This window comes from Gavialis gangeticus, unplaced genomic scaffold, assembly GCF_001723915.1.
Source record: "Gavialis gangeticus isolate Ggan-Ray unplaced genomic scaffold, GavGan_comp1, whole genome shotgun sequence".
Classification (NCBI taxonomy): domain Eukaryota; kingdom Metazoa; phylum Chordata; order Crocodylia; family Gavialidae; genus Gavialis; species Gavialis gangeticus.
In genome coordinates, this window is record NW_017729022.1 from 49,522,651 (window position 1) to 49,531,781 (window position 9,131).

Below are 9,131 nucleotides of genomic sequence, written 5' to 3' on the forward strand. Positions count from 1 at the left end.
TTGGTATCATCTGCAAATTTGTACAGAGGGCTTTCCATGCCCTCCTCCAAGTCACTGATGAAGACATTGAACAGCACAGATCCAAGGACCGAGCCCTGTGGGACTCCACAGCCCACATCTTTCCAGGTTCATACTGACCCGTCTCTCATCACTCTCTGGGTGCGATCCCTAACGCCAATTTGCCACTCACCTGACAGTATAATCATCTATGTCACAGCCGCTCAGTTTATCTGTGAGAATAAGATGAGATACTGTATCAAAGGCTTGCTTAAAATCCAAATAGATTACATCTACCTTGATTCCTGCATCTAAGCATTTTGTGACCTGGTCATAAAAGGAAACAAGGTTAGTCAGGCAGGATCTACCTGCTGTGAATCCATGCTGGTTGCCCTTCAGCATTGTTTTTTTCCCACTGGACTCCCACAAATGTGATCCTTAATAACTTTTTCAAAGGTTTTCCCAAGGATAGAGGTGAAACTAACCAGTCTATAGTTACCCAGATCCTCCTTTCTCCCCTTCTTGAAAATAGGGAACACATTGGCCCTTTGCCAGTCCCCTGGGACCTGACCTGAGCACCAAGAGCACTCAAACAGCCGCGCCGGTGGTTCTGCTATAATGCTGGTCAATTCCTTCAGCACCTTTGGATGAAGATCTTCCGTGCCTGCTGACTTAAACACATCCAGCCCCTCCAAGTGTCCCTTCACTAACTGCTAACAGTTGGTGGGCTGGTTTCCCTTTTGTGCCTGTCTATGGTCCAGTTGAGAGATCTGTCCCGATCTGTCCTGATCTTGGGTCCCCTGAGCCCTGTCCTGATCTGTGTTCAGGAATACAGAGGCAAAACTCATTGAAGAGCTCAGCCTTGTCCCCACTATCTGTCACTAATTGCCCTGTGTTAACCTGTGCCTTCTTTTTACTCCCTATATACCTGAAGAAGGACTTTTTGTCTTTAATTTTTGTTGACAGCCTAAGTTCCATTTCTGCTTTGGCCTTTCTGACTGCCTCCCTGCAAGTGTGGGTCAAGTAGGTGTATTCTGCCTTGGTAGCTACCCCTTGCTTCCACAGCCTACATGCCTCTTTTTTTGCCCCTAGTCTTTTCTGGATTTCCCTTTTCAGCCAGGCGAGTTTCTTGGTCCTTTTGCCCTCTTTCCTGCGCAATGGGATTGTCTCCTTCTGCACCTGTACGATTGCTTCCTTTAGGAACGACCACCCTTCCTGGACTTCCATCTCACCAATGCTCCTGTTCTTCAGTGCCTTACTAACTAATCTCCTGAGCACACTGAAGTTAGCCCTCTGGAAGTCTAGCACTTCTGCTCTACTGGTTATCTTTCCCACCCTATGCCAGATGGCCACTGTCCCCTGGGTTACCTTGTGTCAGCAGATCCCCCACCAAGTCATCCCCTGTAGCCAGCACCAAGTCCACTAAGCAATTTCCCCTAGTGGGATTTGTAATATGTTAGCATGTAGGACCTGTAGTCTTGTATTCAAGGCTTCATTGAATACAAGCCTTGAATACAAGACTTGGTGCCGTGTAAGTACGGCTGTCCCCTGATATCTTCTCCACAGTGTAACAGGGTTCAACTCCAGGAGTGGCTGTAATGCCCCTGGAGCCACCTCAGCCCTTGTGAACCTGACTGTCTTGGGCAATCTCCCTTTGTTCTCCTAACTGAACCCTCTGTTCTCTAGGCTATGGATCCCTGACCCTGTCAGTCTCTGGCTGTGGCCCTCCTCGGCATTTGGCCCCTCTCTTAGCCAGTTGAGATCTCTGGGCTTCTTGGTCCCAGCCAGTCTCTGGCTGTGGTTCCTCCTTGACCTTGGGTCCCCTGAGCCCTGGCCTCCACTCTTGGGGCCCTCCGTTCTCTCGCTGGGCTCTCTGGCTGCCTTCTCCCTGGACTAGCTGGGACCTTCTTACCTCCCCTTAGTCCCTAAGAGTGCTTGTACATGTGCCCAGAGGCTGCTCCAATGTGCTGTAATTAGAGCACTAATTAGTGTGCTAATTAGCTCATTCAACAAACTTTAGATAAAGTCCCCCCACCACCATTTTGAAGCATGGGGACACTGATGTACAAGATGCTCCAGGTGCTTTAACTGCCCGTCCCCTCCCTGAGCAAGTGTAAAAACACCCTAAGACTGCCTAGCCCAGACGTACTTAGTGGAAGCCAGAGTTAGTCTCCCAGCAGCTTGCTCAGAAACTCCTTCCCTGTCAGTTACCTGGACAAGATGGTCTACCTGGCCCTGAGCTTATATATACCTCAAGCCTATCCTCTGTAGGTCAAATTGCCTCCAAATTACCCCGTGGCATACCTGCAGGCTGCCTCTCAGGCAGCCTGCCTTCTCTTACAGTAGTAGGAGCACCAAGCCTCCTGCTACACAGAGAAATGAACTTTGTTTAATTCTAGGCCTTGCTGGTGATTGTTTCTGTGCCACCATTTACAAACAGATATTTGATGTCTAATTTATGCTTCTTAAAACACTAATCATGTTTCATAAAAATCCTTTTCTGCTTTGCAAAGTCGAGATGTGACTTGCAGCATAGTGATAAATAGGAAGAAACAAAATTAATTCCCACCTTGAGACACAGATCTTGAATATTATGAAAAAAAGGTAAAAAAAGGGAACAATCAGTTCTACAAGACTTCAGATTCTTATTTGAACAGGGTTTGGGAATGCGTATTAAAATGGAAATGCTCCAGTGTTTGACCTGTCTGTCCCAGATAAATTGGAGGAAGCTTCCATCGAGTCATTTGTAATGACAGTTATTGATCTATGAGATACAACAGTTTTCAAAAGGCTAGAAAAATAAGCAAAATCATCTCACTTTGCAAAGAATGTAAAAAGCCTACTGATGTGATTCTGAATACAGATGAGTTGCCAGTACCGTTTCCTAATGGAAATAAAAACAATCTTTGAGTATTAAACTATTATAAATTCCATACTATTAATAACTGTGGACTAATTTTAGTAGGTATTATGAAATAGAACTCAAACTACACTCCCTAGAAGACTGGTTTTATAATGAATGCTTAAATATTTTGTTCATCTATCATTAAATGGAAAATTGCTGATCTTCCAAGGTGCCTTTCTGTCAACTCACATCAAGTCATAGAAAATATATCTAGCTGCTTGGGCTTTTTAGCCTGTTTCACGGTGTCTTTAGCAGAGTTCCTAGGAAACAAGAACATTAGCATAATGTTGTAAAATGGCTTCTTGAAAAAAGAGAGTTTTCCATATTACAGCCAGGATATCTTTTTATGCCTGGTGTTGGGAGTTGCAAACTAAATTATTCAGAAAACTCTCTTCGGAGCTCTTGTGGAAATGTGAAAGATCACAGTACTGCAGTTCAAAAGCTCCTGAATGGGTAATGAACAGGGAATAAATGGTGTATGATTGAACACTTCATAGTTTCATAGTTGCTAGGGTCAGAAGGGACCTGAGCAGATCATCAAGTCCAACCCCCTGCCATGGGCAGGAAAGAGTGCTGGGGTCAAATGATCCCGGCAAGGTGATTATCTAGTCTCCTTTTGAAGACCCCCAGGGTAGAAGCGAGCACCACTTCCCTAGGAAGTTGGTTCCAGATCCTAGCCACCCTGACTGTGAAGTATCGCCTCCTGATCATAGAATCATAGAAGTAGGGTCGGAAGGGACCTTGTAGATCTTCAAGTCTGACCCCCTGATTGGGCAGGAGAAAAAACTGGGCTCAAATGATCCCAGCTAGGTAGGCATCAAGCCTCCTCTTAAAGACCCCCACCTCCTCTTAAAGACCCCCGTCTAGCCTGATATCTAGCCTGAATCTACTCTCAGTCAACTTATGGCCATTATTCCTTGTTACTCCTGGTAGTGCTCAGGGGAACAGGGTCTCTCCCATTGCCTGCTGGTCCTCCTTGGAAAGTTTCTAGATGGCCACCAGATCCCCTCTCAGCCTTCTCTTGTGGAGGCTGAACAGGTTCAGATCCTTTAGCCTCTCCTCATAGGGCCTGCCCTGCTGCCTCCTGACCATGCAGGTGGCCCTCCTCTGGACCCTCTCAATGCTGTCCACATCCCTCCTGAAGTGCGGCGCCCAGAGCTGGATGCAATATTCCAACTGCGGCCTAACCAATGTCTCATAGAGGGGGAGGATCACCTGCTTGGACCTGCTCATGATGCATCTGTGGACGCATGACAAGGTGCGGTTAGCGTTCCTGACTGTGTCCTCACATTGGCAGCCCGTGTTCATCTTGGAATCAACAGTGACACCAAGATCCTTCTCTGCCTCTGTGCTGACGAGAAGGGAGTTCCCCAGACTGTAGGTATACTGCTGGTTCTTCCTCCCTGGGTGCAGCACCTTGCACTTGTCAGTATTAAAACCCATCCTATTCTCATCCGCCCACCCCTGTAACTTGTCGAGATCTAGTTGTAGCCTGTCCCTCCCTTCTAGTGTGCCCACTGCTCCCCACGTTTTAGTGTCATCTGCGAATTTGAACAAGGTGCTTTTCACCCCCTCGTCCAAGTTGCTGATAAAGGTATTAAACAGTGTGAGCCCAACGACCAAGCCCTGGGGAACCCCACTGCCCACATCACTCCAGGTTGAAAATGACCTGTCCACCATCACTCTCTGGGTGCGGCCCTCCAGCCAATTAGCGACTCATCTGACTGTGTAGGCATCAACGCCACTTAAAGTTCAATATATGGTGAATGGGCGAAGACATTAGAATATCTCCATGTAGCAGAGAGCCTGTTTCACATGCTGTCTGATCCAACTTCTGATGAAGTCAATACAAATAATAGCTCTTATTGACTCCAAACAGACTTTCAGTTAGTCCTGTGGTACTCTGTCATTGCTACCTACTAAAGCATGGTGCTTTTACTGGAGCAGAAAAGTAGAGCCTTTTAGCTAAAACAATTAATATCCTCCTGGATATTAGTCTGTTTTTAAGACCATCAATAGTATCTCATCCTCTGACTCTAAATACCCACTTAACAGGAGGGACTAGATGGCACAGCAACTTTGTAATGGTTTCATAATGGATTTTTTTATCTTGAAGGCAAATGTCCAAACCCAACCCAGCTCAGTGTTGACTCAAAATCAACACAGTGTGATGCTATCTAGTGGTTATGTGAAATGAGCTTCTAGTACTTCTGGTCCTGTCTTCAGTGGATGACTGAACACAACCATACCCAGCAGGGCAATCACTATCTTTTCTGGATTATTCACAAGAGAGGACAAAGGATGAAGTGGGCAAGCAGCCTGAAATACACTTTCACCATATAAGCAGTGCCTCCAATTTGGAGCAAGACACAGTGGCAGGACAATAAGCCTAATCTTTATTTCTCCCGCCCTTGCTGGTGGATAAACAGAAGATGTTGGCTTCAGGGCTGCCAGTCAGGCCAGGGGTGACTGACCTGAAGTAGGTGTGCCATAAGTGACATGGGCAGCTTTGATGTGTGGCACATGGCAGGTTAGGGAGGGGACAGGCAGCACAACAGCAGACAGGAGAGGAAGCAGAAAGTAGAGCAGCCAAGTGTGCAGAAGAAAAGGATCAGAGTGGCACTCAAGGAGTGTGCAGGGCTGATTTATAGTACACCTACCACAGATGTTGGCTCCCAATGAATTTGGCATCTTTCACACCAGCAGCCAATTCACCCATACAAAAAGTCACATCTGGATTGTTTCATTAATTATTTATTGCTGAGTAGCAGTAATAGGTTGGATTATATTCAGGAACTAAACAGCAGTTTTAAAATAAATATTTTGGCTGTTCAGTTATCTTTTGTGAAATATTTGTCATGCAGACTTTGCAGTGCAACATATTCTTTCTTTTGAACTGTCCTATTGGTCAATGTGTTTGGGGATAGGTTGTACAGTTCTGTTATGCTGATGAGCACTCACAAGAGTAGGCCCATTGCGTCCATCGATACTGTTCATCATAGCGTACAATCTAGTCCTACAAGAATATTACTTAAAGTTTCTATATTGATGGATATCCTGAAAATATGTACGTGGAATGGTGAATTTCTAACTACATCTTTTTTTATTCATAGGTGATTCAGGGGCCCTTCTTTATCTTTGTGTTATTTTCTGGCTGAGTTAATTTGGCTCCTGTACCTGATTATCCTTGCATTGCTTATTGGTCTTCATTATGGTATACAAGAGGTGAGGCAGCTAGATGATCATAAAGTTCCCTAAAAAAAATCTATGAACTTCTAGAGCACCTGTAGTTTTTTAATAGGGTTTTTTTGTCATTTAAATGAAAATCTAAATCAATATACCTACCCAAGCCTCACCCTCCTCTATAATTAGCTCTGAATAGTTTGTTTAAAGGAAATAAATTGGCCTGTTCTTGAAAATTGTACTGATTATTTTTTCTTTTGTGATGAGTGCCACTGTAAAGTAAACACAGTACTGTGTTACTATCTTACCATAGTAAGTTCTGTATTTAAACTGCTGACCTTAATGAGGTTTCTTTAATGCACTTTGGTAAGTATTTCTTTTTCAAGAGTGACCTCTCCACTGGAAAGTTTATACTTTCTAATTAATGCAACATAATTCAGGGCACCATATGCCTACAAATTTCAGTTAGCAAAAGACAGAATTGTCCTGCCTGCATCTTCTTTGAAACTGCAGCTGGTAAGTAATTGTATTTGGCTAGTGCTGAACTTTTGAGGATGTCATTGTAGGGCCAAAGGTTGACTGGTGACTGAGACTTCACAGAAATTACATAAGGCAGCACTTGTTGCTGAAATCTAAGGGTATGAGCATGTAAACATGGTACCATAAGGCAAAGGAAGAGAATGCCCCTGCATCACCACAATGAACAGTGTCTTCTGTTCTAAATATTGTTGCTCTCATTTTTAATGACATTTTTGTTTTAGCTTTATACATTAAATAAACATTTAATTTTATTTATATATTTTATATATTTTATATCCTATGTTACTTGATGTTAGTCCTAACTCAGCTGTACAGAAATCACAGCACCTTTGTGGAGGAGTCTCTATAGATAGAAATAAAAGGATGGCTACTATTGCCCTTATATGGAAGTTTTTCCTGCAGTGACTGTGAGCTTGCCTTTGTGGGGAGGAGTTCTGGAATAGCTATTTCACTTTAAATTCACACAATCTTTTATCTAAATTAACTTTACTGTATTGCAATCTATATGTTTAAAGGCTAAGGTGATCTGTTCCAAATAAGACCCCTTCTCCATGAAAGACACCAGGAGGTATATTGTGTTCTAGATACACCCTTCACAGGTTTAAATCCTCGTGGGGCTGCCTATGTGCACTGCAGCAAGAATCAGTTGACAACCTTTTTCAGGGTGAAGCATTGCTTTCCTTCCCCCAGCACAGCCAACCAACTTGGCTGCCTGGTGCATGGGACACAGAACTCCAGCTACTTCCCATTCATTCCCTTCCCACTTGCTCCCTGTAGAAAGACCTGATAGTCTACTTACGCATTTCCCTAGCATCTGGATGCAAGTCCTAGGTCTCCCTAATGTGGCCATATGCATCTGTGGAGAGAATCCCTACCCTCCTATTTCCTACACAGTCACGTTAAGTCCCATCACTAGAAGTATTGGTTGAGGGTGATAAGTTAGAAGGAAATGGCATTATTACCACTACATTCTCTCTGATCTTGGGGCCTTTCTATGAAGTTCCAGTGATCTCCATTCCAGTTTCTCTTTCCCTTATCCTTCTCTTATTTCTCTTGTATAAAGCTAAACTTCAGTTCTCCAACGCAAAACATACCGAACTGTTCTCAGTCTAAGAAGATTTTATATTATTCAGTCTATTATTATGCAGTCTGCCAGTGTGCTACTGATCTGCACAGAAAAAAGAACCCAAGGAACATCAGTGTACTTTTACTCTGCACCCTTTCTAGCTCAGCTCCCTTTCTAGCTCTCTGCATATAAAAGTGTAGGGCTTCCATTTTTAGCTCTCTATTTTAAGACAACTTGACTGCAAGTGACACAAATCTTATTCAGTCTCATGAAAAATGTTACTGTCCTTTTGTCCTATCAAAAAAATGTCCAGCAATAAATGATAATGCTCTATCTATGCCCTTTTATTAGCAGCCACAGTCTGTCTTAATATAATTCCTTTCTTGTAGAAGAGCCCAGCAAGTAAGATGTTTCCTTTCTTGTAGATAAGCCTACCTTCAATTTTGATAACTGAAATCTTCCAAAGGGTTCATTTTAATGTTGTTATTAGTTGTACCAAGATCACCAGTGCTTTAGTATTTGTAAAGAAATAATTTAAATGTAAATGATGTGTTGATTTTAGTGACTTGCTATTCATGGGGTTGACAGCTCTGTAGGTCAGTGGGTTCAGGGCTGAAGGAGATTATATCGTTGAGGTTGTGAACTCTGTCAGGGATGGAAGTTAGGGGAAGAGCATTGAATGTATAGCAACAGAGTACCCTCTACTGGGTAATCTGGATAGCACTGTTGCTTTTGTATGATAATGTCTTGGCTTGAGTTTCCGACTGTGTATACATTTGCTAAGGAAGTGACTGACAATGCTCCTGGCTGTCCGAAGACAAGCTATTTGGGGGAAGGATGTTAACTGGTCTTACCTGTATAGCCTTGTGCTGAGCAGTGTTGGGAGTAGATGATGATACAGCTCCTCTTAAAAGCCCAATGGGTACCAAATGAGGCTGAAAAATTGAATATAAAAACAGAGCATATTTTGTTACTGATCTCAAAGGAGAGACATAAAGGACACTTCACTGTTAATTACAATAAGAAGACAGACCTTGGTGACCTACTGTTTTATGGGGCAATTAGTTTTTATAGATATCTTTCTACTAGACCTTACTGAAGCAACTCAAGCAAGGGAATGAGTGTAATTTGTCCAGAGTCCAATAAAAGTTTTGCTTCAAGGTTGTTAAAAAAAATCAGCTGCACAACAGGTGCTCAGTCATTAGTCTTAAGGCTCATTAAGACTCTCCTCCCACTGGATTCCAAGAAGCGGTGTACATTCCGTGCAGTGCTTCTCTTTGATAAAGGTTTCTAAGAAAACATCAGTGTTAACAGACAAGCCACAGAGGAGCTGGCACTGTAAATCAAGCTTACTGCTGGAATTTTGTTGAAATCTCTTAGAGCTATATTCTGCCTTGGATTCTTACACAGAACTCCCATTGGGTTCAGTGGCAGCTCCGG